Source organism: Schistocerca serialis, chromosome 2, assembly GCF_023864345.2.
Source record: "Schistocerca serialis cubense isolate TAMUIC-IGC-003099 chromosome 2, iqSchSeri2.2, whole genome shotgun sequence".
Lineage (NCBI taxonomy): Eukaryota > Metazoa > Arthropoda > Insecta > Orthoptera > Acrididae > Schistocerca > Schistocerca serialis.
The window spans coordinates 438,441,450-438,455,234 of NC_064639.1; the positions used below are offsets into that span (position 1 = coordinate 438,441,450).

A 13,785-nucleotide genomic window follows, 5' to 3' on the forward strand; every position below is an offset into this window, starting at 1 on the left:
GCGGGCGCAGAGCGCGGCGAGTGGCGGCGGGGCGCGGTCAGTGGCAGTCGTGGGCACGGCGGGTCGCGGCGGGCGGCCTGGGCTGCGCTAGGCGGTGGCTGCGGCACGGGCGGCGGCGGCGAGTGATGCGAGCCCGCGCGGGCGGCGGCGCACCAGCCTGCGGCTGCGGCTGCGGCCGAGGCGCCAGCTCCTGACCGGCCGGCCGGCGGCAGCGCCAGCGGGACTCCAGAGGTGAGCTGAGCGCGCCCAGCCGGGGATCGATGCGTCGCCGGCCGCCGCCGCCGCCTCTGCCCCGGCGGGGCGTGGCCGGGCGCGCGTGCACCTCCGCAGCGGCACGGGACGGCGCTGCGTGGCGTGCCCTGGCCGGCTCACCTGTGCTGTTCGCGCCCGCCTCCCGCCACTAGTGAATCGTGAATACTCGGTCGGCGTGTGGCAAACCCCGAGATCCACGCAAAACAGCACTTGTTGTTACCAAAACTTCTACACTCACCACATATTTGTTCGAATGAAGACACATTATCTCTACTGACACCTTTCTTACTAGGGCAACGAAGTGTCGTGACAGGAAAGTGACCCTCTCCGTGTAGATCTTTGCTCGGCATCTGCTACTAATAACATCACGAGATAAATATTGTGATTCAACCAAGTCGCAGGGTGTATTACAGTGTGATACAACAGCGTTATTAGTGGAATATTGTATTTGCTGACACCCTACTTACCCGATGAGCGAAATCCGCTGCGATACCTTGTTTGAGTTTGAGGTTCCACACGGGAGTAGTGTTATCACAGAGGAGAGCGCTCCACTGCATACATACCTCTGTGATCCGCATCCCTCAATGATAACATCTCTATATATACTGTGAGCCGGTCAAGGCGATGCATACGTTTGCGTAACATATAACACTGTACAACCATTATATAGTTTTCTCTGCGTACAAACGCTGTAGAAAACGGCCTATATGATCCTACATCAAAGTCAGATGTTCGAGTCACGCTTGAGGCGTGTGTCTATGGTTCTGACGTGCCGTTACTGTGTGTTAATGTGTATTTATACTGAGTCAGAACTTGATCCAAATGAATGTGATTATGTTCACATGTACAACATTGAACATTGACCAGAATGTGTCGATCTGCAGTAGAATTCTCATACCAACAGAGTTTTGGTTAAAGACCAAATGCAAAATTTTTAAGAAATGACTGTGGTAAAGAAGAGATTTACCAATACGGTACGGTGAGTGAAGCTAGCTACGAGTTTAATGAACGTTGTTGAACACTGACCTAAACGTATAGGACGTAGTTACAGTTATGGCACGAATGAAGTCAAGCAGCGAACAGAGTAATTACCTCTTAAACGGTCATTCATTGCTGTCATAGTCTTTTTCAAATATAATTCCCACAGAACTGGCTTACTTACAACCATGAACAACTAACAACGAATGAGCTACAGTGTTGCTGGACGTAAGGAGAGGCTTAGGAGTCGCTACAGAAAGAAAGAAAGTGTTATTTCCCTTTTAAAAGGCGTTATTCCACACCACGATGGACTTCCACTCGTGCTGAGCCAAGCTTCTCCTGCAATGTGCGAAAGCACGCTCAGCGCCACTCTTTGAGAACGGCTGGAATTACCAGAGTATCGACGGGGCCCCACCAAGTTGAGCGCCGCAGTGTGTTCAAACGCGTCCTTGGATTGCGGCGAGCGCAAAGTTATTTCCGTGCAGGGTACTCGGCGCTCCTTGCGCGTTCTGAGAGCCGAAACTGCATTGCTCGTCACACGAAATCAGTTAACAAACATTTATGATACTTCTAAGACCTCCTACGACCGGTAATGCCAGCTGTCATCTCAGGCCGTTCCGAATTCGACGCCACTATTCCACGATATGTGGATTGCCCCTGGGCGCGCTTCGCACGGAACAGGGAGGAATTTTGGCATAACAGTTGTGACTGGTTGGTTCATTAGAACAAAATTTCTATCGCTGTTTCGAGGTGAAGTGATGGTCACGTAAACACTTGTCAGTAGCTGCTCCACGGGTTGCAGGTTGCGAGTGGTAACGCGTTTGCAGGCAGTACACATATAGACCACTAGGCGCTTTCTGGTTGACGGAGATGACGGTGGGGATTGAGGAGAAGTTTTATCGCGATCAACGGAGCCGTACGGTGGCGAAATTCGTCGTGTGGCAAGTGTGTCAATTAAGAATCGATATGGAGGTGACGTAAGCCGCAGCAGCAGCGGCGGCGGCGGCGGCAGCACGGGGCTCGAGCAGTGAGGGCGCGGTCGCTGCGTGACCCGCAACCCCAGACCCGCACCCACACCTGTCTCTCTGTCTGCCTGCACACTGTCAGCAAAGCTACACCACACAGCTGCACTCGTCCGCACCCGGGAAAACTGCACAGAAAAAATAAAAGGCTTCCCTCTCATCGCTAAATGCATTCCATCAAGACGCGTGCGTAACGGGACAGGACTGGAACGTTCACCACTTTCAGTACAACTTTGAACAGCCATAGGATTAGTAATGTAATCTTTTTTGTCACGATCGCAAAGTGGTTTTATTAACATAAGACCGGTTTCGATGCCTTATCCATATAAAACGATAGGCTGTGAATAGCGCATCACTGTGAACTGCAGAGCCTTAAGCAGTAGACTCATACTTTTCAATGGAGACATAAAATTTTTATGTTTCTAACAGTATTTCTATCGCTACATCGCTGTGATGATGTCGTTTCGAGCAAAGGATTGTTGTAGAGTCTGTCCCATGTTAGACCATTAGCTGCCGCAAGGCAATATAAAAGCAGCTGCAAAAATCTTTTCCCGTTTAGGACAGCGGCGTTGCCTCGAAGAGTTGCAATCGCGCAGAGAGGAACATTACGATTAAACGTTCCGTCGAAGATGGCGTCATTAGAGACGGCACGGGCTATGAACTTACCTCCAGCACGAGTTTTGATTGTGCCGTTATGTTTTATGTGTCCTACAAATAAAAAAAAAGTGTGTTGTATATGCTACAGCGAAAAATCTTGTCTAAATAAATTAGAACATTGTCTTTAGAACATGTTGGGTTCGAGCATTACGTTTAGAATTTGGTTGACTGACATTCGAAGACCAAACATGTTTAAGAATAATCTAAATTTGCGTACTGAGCGTTTGAGGCATCGGGCGAAGCGATAGTGTGAACCATTCTGAACGGGAAACACCAGACAGTCACGTGTTCATTTGTCTAAGTTTCCATCATACAGCTGTCTGATTCTGTCAACAACTGCAATGGTGTACCTGACAGTAAAAAATATTGGAAAAAATGACATACTGTACATGGAGATTTTATTTTTAATATTTTATAACACTACGAGATAAGCATTTCACAATGACGTAAGTGGTTTCGAGCAGTCAGTACTTGTCATTAGACTGCCAGTGGATAAATACGGAGGCCAAATAATCATTATAGAACGATTTTATAGGCTCTGTAATTATTATTTGTTTCTTCTTCTTTCTATTGGCAGTCTGAAGCTTAGCAGTAGCTGGATGAACTTAGCTACGGCACTGCGAAATGAACATGTGACTGTGTCGTAAAAAATAAAAAAGTGAAAGTCTGTTACTTGTTTTATAGCGTTTCTGTTATACTTAATGTCCACTAGTGCCATCATTGATTTCTATGCACTTTGCAAACTCACATGGACATTTATTGCTTTGTTAAAATTGAATGGTGGCTTTATTCATCTTTAATGTGCCCATTAGAACTTTCAATACCGGAAAGCATTTCCTCGCTTGTTTATAGTGGTTGCCTCTTATTGTATTAGTCTTCTCCCTGAATCTTCTGCAATGTTTCTTTACCATTTTAACTAGTTTTCGACTTCCATGCCCATCGTCAGCCGATAACTGACTGTCGTCATCAAAGACCGAGCACAGTGGTGAACATCGTTTGAGAAGACGACGTGTGCTGATGTCTAGCACAGCAAAAGTCAGCGTCAGTAGCACAACAGAGCCGTTGCAGAAAACGCTGAAGCAAGGCAGTTACTGGACGTACATGGTGTAGGGGATTTAGAGTGCACAAAGAGACGCAAATTAGATTGTCTCTAAAACTGTGCTGTAAATGCGAGTTTTGAAACCCGCCAGCTATAATGTCGTCTTTGACGATGATAGTTACTGTCTGCTATGTCCTTGTGCACCAAAAATCAGTTAACAGGATAAACAACTAAAAATGGATACCTGTACCCTGCACTCGAGTGTGCCACACCTAAATGTACTTTTATTTTTATCCACCGTTTACAAAGACTAAAGTTCGTTAGAAACTATTTTTTGTGCCATTTATTTCTGACGTAGTAGCAGCATCATCCGCTTATGTATTACGAAGTAAAAATGTACACAATGTTTCAATATTTTTACTGTTGCGAAACAAAGACTTGAACTCTTTAAATTCTGCAGGAGGCTGTTTACTACCCTCAATGTTAATGGGTGCAAAACCCGTCTATGCTGCTGTATAATAGGGCATGGCTATTGCAGCTGCAAACCATTTTCAGTTCAATTTTGAACGATCGAAGGGTTTATTTACGGTGGCCCTAACGTATTGAAAATCCAGTCACTCCGACAATGAGCATTTTTGTATAGGGTATTCCAGGAGGAAACGGCTCCAGTGGTGGTATAGACTGCTCTGAAGGGAAAACGATGTACGAAGAATTGTGTATTGTCATGAGTTTCCGATGTACAATTTACATGGAACATCCAGTACTGAGATTTGTGCAAATAAAGTTAAACAAAGTTTGCTTCCTCTTTTTGTTGTGCTTTCTGAAGTTTGAGCTCATATAACCTATTTCCGTTTTACCACCATATACTTAGTCTTCTCATAGAGTTTCTACCTAAAGGATTGGAATTCAGGATATGCATCAGAAAATATACCTTCAGCAGTCGCAGAACTTTGCTTTTAATTTGTTTATGTTTATTTATTGTTTTCCTTACTGGAAGCATACCAAATTCCTTACTGATATTGTCATGTTCATTTTGTACAGTTTCCTGCATTTTTCAGCGATCTGAGGCCTGAAGGATAAACGTTTGTGCTTGATTAAGGTCCTTCTTCCTTTTTGTGGAGCTCCATACAATGACGTAAAAGCTGCCCTTGTTTTACTGATTTCTTTTGGATCTCTTCAGTGCCTTTTCCTTGGAGGGGTCTTGTCGTCGTGTGGCTGATGTTGGACTCATTAATCTTATCTCTGCCCTCTTCGTAACTAACATCACACACAGTATACTCGAAAAGTAGCAGTTGTTCAAAATATTATGACATACATGAATCTTTTGTCAGATATATATTTTGAACGTCTAAAACTGTAACTGAAATTGTTTATAGCCTGACAATCAGCAAAGGCAGTACAATTATTTCTAGGTTCCAGATACACAATCAGAGAAGTATGATTTATTTTGATCTGTAATAAATTTTCTTTAACAACTAATGTTAAAAAAGCTACTCTCAGATTCAGTGTAAATGATATAAACTGATGTTGTACTGATGACAGAAGCTGCTGTCAGCATTTCTTTTTTTTTTTTTACGTGAGACATTCTGTATTTTTCCATCAGCACTCTACCTTCTTCATTCCATAAGTGAAAAGGCGGCATGTAAGAATTTTGTACGCTGCCTCTTAGGAGAAAACACAATTTTTATGGTTCTGTACCTCAATCGGTAAAAACAGGGCCCTTGTAGGATCACTTTGTAGTTCGTCTGTTTGTCCGTCAGTTATGGCAACTTTTCTCCAGAAACGCGAGCGTTAAGCCTCCTTTTTGTCAGGAACGGGTGGAGGAATCGAAATTAATCTCAAACACTAAAGTGTAAGAAATTTCAACTTCTAAATCAATACAACCAAAAGATACAGCCATTTATGTCACATATTTTGATACTCGCAAACTCATTCACCACAACTTATAGAGTACTTCCCGTTGATCTAGAATCACTAAATTTGTCAAGAAGCAAGGCTTCACAGTACAAGTTCAGGAAAAACTCCGAACACTGTTAATTTGTAATTACGTCACATAAACTTTTTTTTCATTTGTTGTCCGCTTGTTAAGGCTACTTTTTCTCAGGGACAATGTGAGGTACCAAATTGAAATTAATGTTAAACATTGAGAGCTAAGGTTCCTTGACAGTGTAAGAAATTTAAGCATGTAAGTCAATGCAGCCAAAAGATATGACCACTTATATCATATATTTTTGTGCTCCGTAACCCACTCATTAAAACCTGTACATGAACTATCCGCATACTTGTAGGGCCTGGCGGTCTAGCGTTGAAACGCGTGCCTGTAAAGCAAGAGGTCGCGGAGCGACTCTCGGTTGGATCGTAGATTTTTCATCATTTTAATCTAGCCTTCACCTCTCAACGATGTGAGGAATCACCAAAAACGATACGTGGTTCGGATTCCACTTTAAACTGTAGGTCCGCTTCCCGTGGTTGGATGACTTGGGTGGGTTGCAGACACGCCGAAGTGACGTTCAATGGAAAGGCTTGCACCGGGGCACTGGGCCACATTAAATTTTTATTATGATCCATATAGATAATTAAGTTTGTGTAGAACCCTCACAAGGCTACATTAGGTAAGAGCTTTTTAACTTGACTTGAGCAGTGAATATGTGAAAGTCATATTCGCGTAACTATCTGTAAATTTTTAGCCAGTCCCTACGAAGACAAAGACGGCTAGACCTTCTTTTCCCGTTTTATTAACCAGTTAAAGCATCAGAGTTACAGATTTCTTCAGCGTTCCATGATAGGAAAAGAAAGATTATTGAATTTTTTAAAATATTTAGCAAATGTAAACCCGTCCTCGGGTGCATCTATAGCTGGCCATTTCACACAAACATTGTCAATGTGCACAGAACGCATCATTGCTCAGTTAACTACCTTAATATTATTTATAGCAAGAGAAAGTAATGAAATGAAATCATACTAAGCCTACCTTCAACTAGAGATAAGAAATGCCACATTCAGTCTACGTGCGATACGTTTATCAAAGTTATACTTTCGTTCATGGTTTTAGCGTGCTCTCGGGACGACTCGGAGACTGGTGAGCCGCCTGCCACTGTCTTGCATCTTAGAGCAGTGGCGCTTCTGACTGCCTTTGTACGCTGAGCCAGCTGCACGCCTCTGCAGCACCCGAGCTTTGCTAACGTGATTCTCTTTGCGCTTACTCCGATCGTGACTGTCATACACTGCAGGCTGTAGACTGACAATGTGCTGACATCAAACATGTGGATTGCATTTATATGCGGCTCAAGACGTATCTGAAACTTAGATCGAAGAAGTGTCATATAATTGAGATGAGCCATCCAGGAAAGCCGCATACAGCAAAGCTTGATCTCGTCGTTTCTCCGCCCACACACACAACAGTCACGTGCACCACACCATAGATTTCATCGTTACAGCTCTTAGCGCAACTTTTCACAGCTATATGAACAGAAAATAAAGCACAGAAGACAGTAAACAAAACAGTTGTTATGGATCGCGCGTTCCCAGATAAATGACAAAAGAACTTCACGACTACTGCCTTTGTGCAAGTTGTTCCTTTTTCCGTCGAAAACAGAGAGACATTGAAATATAATGCGTCATTTGTAATTTTGAAAACATGTCGATACAGTTCTACGAGGGCGTGCTGAAAAGTAGTGCCTCCGAATTTTTTATGCGAAACTCTTAAGGCTTTTAAAAATAAAACAAACGTTATGAACATTATAAACCTTTATTCTTCATGTCTACATATTTGTTCCTCAACAAAGTCGAGGGTGACTCCCAACGAGAAACCAACTTGTTGATACCGTCACTGGAGAGTGTTCAACTTTGTTGACGGAGCCATAACCTCACCTCTGCTTGCACCTCTTCATCATTATCAAAGTGAAATCCTGGAAGGTGTTGTTTAAGTTTTGGAAACAGATGAAAGTCGGATGGGACCAAATCAGCACAGTATGGAGAATGATCGATGACAGTGATCCCAAGGTGTTAGGTTGTAGCAGATGTCGCGTGTGTTCTGGCACTGACATGCTGTTGGAAAGGTGTGTGGACGATCTCTTCGGATTCGGAACTCGATTACAGTACGCTGTTTCTCACGCAACGACATAGTTACGTTACACTCGTCCATGTTACATGCTACAATTCGGAGCCCTTTAGCTACAGAGGGCTGCAAATACGTGGAAATGAAGAACAGATATGTAGAATGTTACTAACTTTTGTTTTACTTAAACAAGCTTTAAGAATTTTCACATAAAAATTCGGGGGCAATACTTTTCATCACGTCCTCTTATATATCCATTTGAGGGGTACCAATGAAAATGCCAGTTTCTTCTTTTCACATTACTGGCGGCAAGGTTTGCCTGTCCTTCGCACGGATGTACTCCGACGACAATACAGTAATGGCTTATTTGGCAGCTACTTGTTTGCTGAGTAGACAGAATTATGTAAGTGTGGAGTTACTGTATTTCATATTACCCTCACGCAAGGTGGAGCTTTTAAACGTTTGTTAAGCACGTGAGAAATTTTTTGAAAACTAATTGAATTCTTTCCGTTCACAATTTACTGTTTATTTAATTAAAGTTCCTGATTATAAACAAATTTAATGTAATAATCACTGTTTGAAACGAATGAGATTACGAAATCTCGTTTATCGAACAAAAGGAAAAAGGAAAATTATGGCTTAACGTGCTGTCAGAGGCGACATCATAAGAAACAAAGTGCATGCTCTGGTTGGAGAAGGATGGGGAAATAATTTGTCCAGTTGTTTTCACGGTAATCATTCCAGCATTTGCGTTAAACGATTTGCAGAAACCACGGGAAAACCTAAATGTGAATTTTATGAAGGGCGTTTAAGCCGTACTCATTCAGAGTACACATACGGTGCCTTAACTGCTGAACCACATCACCCGCTCATTCATGAAAAGTGCAGTAACAGTGAAATAACTTTCATATTACACCAGAGTGACATTTTACAAATATGGAGTTTACTCCTTCACTAAATAGTTCTCTTGTAAACATAACGTAAAACGCACACACATACAGACAGACAGACAGACAGACACACACACACACACACACACACACACACACACACACACACACACACACACTCCTCCAGTTACTCCCCGTGGGCGCTGCTGTAACTGTCCAGTGTCTGCCCTCTCTTTTATTCACAGTAGGACATCATCGATGTCACGACATTAGCTGCCGACTCGTAAACTGTTTCTGCCCATCCTGCAGCAGTCACAATGACTATGTGATGATGATACAGACTTTGTATACGAGAGATCAAAAGTGCACTGCTCGAGTCCTCCAGATGCTATCTGTTCACTTACATTACTAAGAAGAAATGTAAGCTTCTCTCGAGCAAATATTAGTTGTTTGGATTCCACAATTAAAGCATACGTAGGCAAACTACAATTTTTTAATCAGATTTCAGTTGTTCACTGTAGACTCTTGTGTAACGAATAGAATCTTCGCGCAAGATTTGGTTTATATATTTTATGTACTTGATTTGTTACCTTGTAATTTTTTTGGGTTTTACGTAAGCTATCAAGTGCTTAACTCCTGCGAGATTTCTTCCTTATCCTTTTATGAATTTCATCATTCCTTTATCATAATTTCACACATTCACCAGAACGCAGTGTTTTACATGTTACTCGTATTTTCTATACATTGTCATAATTAGTATTTTATCCGTCGTCAGCAACTATATTTCTATTTGTTCAAAAAATCAGAAACCAGTTGCACAAAAGAAATTATATTTCCTTTACCGGTTTCAGGCACCTACAACCCTTCTTCAGAAGGTTATAACTGTCATATTATTTGCGAGTGTCAAAAATAAGTTGTATAGAGCATATTGCTGTGGTCCTTACTATCGATACATTCCTTATTAAAATTAATGTGGTTGTAGACTCTCAAGATCTACAACCACATTAGTCTTTACAAGGAATGTGTCAGTAGTAAGGACCACAGCAATATGATCCATACATACTACTTTTGACACTCGCAAATAAGGCAATAGTTATAACCTTCTGAAGAAGGGTGATAGTTGTTTGAAACCTGTAAAGGAAATAAAGTTTCTTGTGTGCGACTGGTTGCTAATTATTTCAACAAAAAAGTTGTCATAGTTCTCAGTTGTTTCTGTTTACTTCGTGTTCTTGGCTTTTCCACTGAAATAGTGTTTAAGATTCTTGCTTTGAGTCTCTTGACTGTGAGTCTTGAATCTGTGTTCGACATTTCTTACGGTTGTTGTGATGTTCCCTGTCTAACCTCACAATTTCTGCCCCTAAATCCGCCATTAGTTGGTTTAGAGTCTGCGTGGGTAAAGTGCCTGACTAGGTATACAAAGTGTGGGTTTAGATCCGCCAGTCATTTAAAAAACCTTTTCTGTCGCTAATTGCTTCGTTCAGCTCTGGAAATGTTTAGTTAACGTGAAAAATACCAAGTCGACCCATAGTTCCTACTATAACAGGCTGGGTAGGACAGTTTAGAGGTCGGAGGAAGGCAGATACCACCTCCCATAGAACAAGGCCTAATAAAGCATTTCTGTGTTCAAATCATCCTTTGGTTGGAGGACAGTTTCAATTTACTTAATGTTTCTCCGAATATATCGAGTTTTCACTTCCTGTTTTCTATGTTTGTTTCTTCATACTCATACCGAACATTGAGCAAGCAGTAAATGGAACCAAGGAGAGATCTGGAAAGTTCAAGCAGAAGAAACAAAAACTTTGAGGTTTGTCGATGAAATTGTAATTCGGTCAGAGGCGGCTAAGGACTTGGAAGATCAGTAGAATGGAATAAATAGTGCCTTGAAAAGAGGCTGTAATGTATCAATAAATGTAAATGTACTGTATGTAATGGAATGTAGATGAAATAAATCAAGTGATGCTTGGGAAATTAGTTAGGAAATAAGACACTAAAAGTAGACGATGAGTCTGCCTATTGAGGCAACAAAGTAACTGACGATGACAAACGTATAAACAGTTTACTGACAACAGCAAAGAAAAGCGTTTTTTTAAGAAAAATTTGTTAACAACAATATAAATTTTAGTGTTAGAGAGTCTCTTGTGAAAATATTTGTCCGGAAAGTATCCTTGTACTGAAGAGATAAACAGTTCAGACAAGAAGAGAATAATTATAACGTTTTGAAAGATGATGCTTCAGAAGAATGCCGAATAGTAAGTAGAAGATAAAATACCTGATGAATACGCACTGAATCTAATCGCATAAATGAAAGTTTTGACACAGCTTGGCTAAAAGAAGGAGTTGGTTGATAGGACACGCCCTGATACAGTAAAGGGTCGTCAGTTTGGTGATGGAGCGAATTGAGGGTGGGGAGTAAATTTTTTAGAGCGAACTAAGGCTTGACTATAGCAAACAGGAGAAAGTGGGTGTAGACTGCAGAAGGTATGCAGAGTTGAAGAGTGAGCATCAGAAAACACCATGAAGAGTGTAACTACAGTATGTAGTGTCAAAGTTTAAGTGAGGGAGATTCAGACTAATCTATGTTCTAATGAAAGGGGGAGGCGTGTGTGAGTGGTTTCCAGCTTGGTGTCTCTGCCAATGCTTGGGACTATCGATTCTTCAAGGTATCTGAATTGGTCTTTAATGTTGTCCTCAGGAAGATCTCGCCTACCACCTGTCTAATGTTGGTTGTGAACTGTGTTTTATTAACTGCAGTCTTCTCTTCCACTTTGGCTGATATATCGTTGGCGGAATGCGGTTCTATAGTCGAGGCTGGAAGCACACTCTAAAGAAAGAAGCAAATCAGCAAGATAAGGATTTATCGTCACATCGAGGTAAGATTATCAGAAACGAGGCACAAGCTATGATCCGACAAGCACGGTGAAGGAAGCCAGCCACATTCTTTTTCCAAGAGGCTCCCATGCATTCGTTCTGTCTGATGTAGGGAAACCACGGATAGCCCCATTCCTCTCGCTTTTGCATCCACTATCTTGACACTATGCCCCTTAGCTTAGAAGGCATACTGGAATCCAAGGTATCCAGCTCTGAAGCTGCAAGGAGTAGCAGAGGTGTTGACGTCAGATTAGATTAAGTCACAGTGTCCTGGATTAATTCACAATGCACTCCTTTGTCACATGGAGTGAGCACATATGACGCTGTTGGTGGCGATTGGTCTTTGGGCTTGGGACACCACAGTCAGCAGCCCCCATGGTGCTATATGAGAAGAGTAGACTGCGAGCCGGCATCAGATCTCACTGTTCTCCTTTCCCTTTCGTCCTCATCAACTACACACCAAACTCTATGCCAAACAGCTGCTTACTGTAGTCGCCTACACGAGACAGTTACAGACGACTAACACATACATCGCTTAAGTTGCGTCAAACAGAAATGCTACAACGAACAAATATTGGTTGACGGAAGAGGGTTAATTTGTAGCTTAATCTTTCTTCGAACCTGAGAGAACACATTTTCACTCAAGAGTTTTGACCGCAGGTGGCAGAATTTTGCCATACGTCTCGCTTTAATTGTATTTAAACTTCTTTTCGCCAGAGGACAAAGAATTTAATTTCAAGGACCGTCATTCCATACTTTTAAAGCTGATTCTGTCTATTGCTCATTACATTCTTCTTCGTCTTCTTCTTCTTTGGCGCTACAGCCCTTTATGGACATTGGTCCCCTCAACAAACTTCCTCAATACACCTCTGTTCTCAGCTGTTCTCATCCATCCTCGCATATCCATCTTGGCCAGGGCCCCCTTCATCTTCTCCAGCCACCTAGCTCTTGGTCGGCCCTTTCTTCTGGGAAAATACAATCCACCCTTCATTTTTCGTTTGTGAATCCTATCATCAGTCATCCTCTCCACATGTCCTAACCGGCGCATATTTGAGATTTGACAAATTTCTCTATATCTTTCCCTCGAATAAGATCTTGAATTTCTTGGTTGTACCTTACTCTCCAACCCTCCGCCTCTCTCAACGGCCCGTAAGTTTTTTTGCAGGATTTTCCTTTTGAATGACCTTAGGTTGTTCATATCTGCTTCTGCCATCGTCCACGTTTCTGACTCATATGTAACAACTGATCGCACAAGGAAATATTATTATCCTTGATTAAGAGAACACCTAAATAATGGAAGCAGATGACAGCTTTAAAACATTTATTAGACCCCTTCAGGTCATTTAGTGTTCTTCTAACCTTAGAAATGGACATTACCATGTATTTGGTCTTATTTCTATTTACAGTAAATTCAATTTCCTGGTCACTCTGCTTCCATTATTTCGTACATTGGCTCTGAGCACTATGGGACTTAACTTTTGAGGTCATCAGTCCCCTAGAACTTAGAACTACTTAAACCTAACTAACCTAGGGACATCACACACATCTATGCCCGAGGCAGGATTCGAACCTGCGACCGTAGCGGTCGCGCGGTTCCACACTTTAGCGCCTAGAACCGCTCGGCCACTTCAGGCGACTTCGTACATTGCTTTAAGTGTGTTTGCATCTCGTGCTACAATTGCAATGTCATCAGCATATGCACATATCTGATTGGATTTCAAATGGCTCAAATGGCTCTGAGCACTATGGGACTTAACTGCTGCGGTCATCAGTCCCCTAGAATTTAGAACTACTTAAACCTAACTAACCTAAGGACATCACACACATCCATACCCGAGGCAGGATTCGAATCTGCGACCGTAGTGGTTCCAGACTGTAGCACTTAGAACCGCACGGCCACACCGACCGGCATTGGATTTCACCATTAATGTTCCTCTCTTGTCTACTTTTTGTATCAGACTATGCAGCGGTAGGTTAAACGGGACTGCAGAGAGACCATTACCCTGTTTCACTCCATCTGCA

At 42.3% G+C, this 13,785-nt stretch overlaps 1 protein-coding gene across 1 annotated transcript in view; it reads left to right on the forward strand.

The window, feature by feature from the left end:
* The first annotated feature begins 202 nt into the window (after positions 1–202).
* The window catches only part of LOC126456044 (tolloid-like protein 1), a 1,300,043-nt gene continuing 1,286,460 nt past the window's right edge, over positions 203–13,785 (forward strand). The window contains exon 1 of the mRNA XM_050091798.1: positions 203–231. The gene's annotated coding sequence lies outside the window, so the exon portion shown is untranslated. The remainder of the gene's footprint in view (positions 232–13,785) is intronic.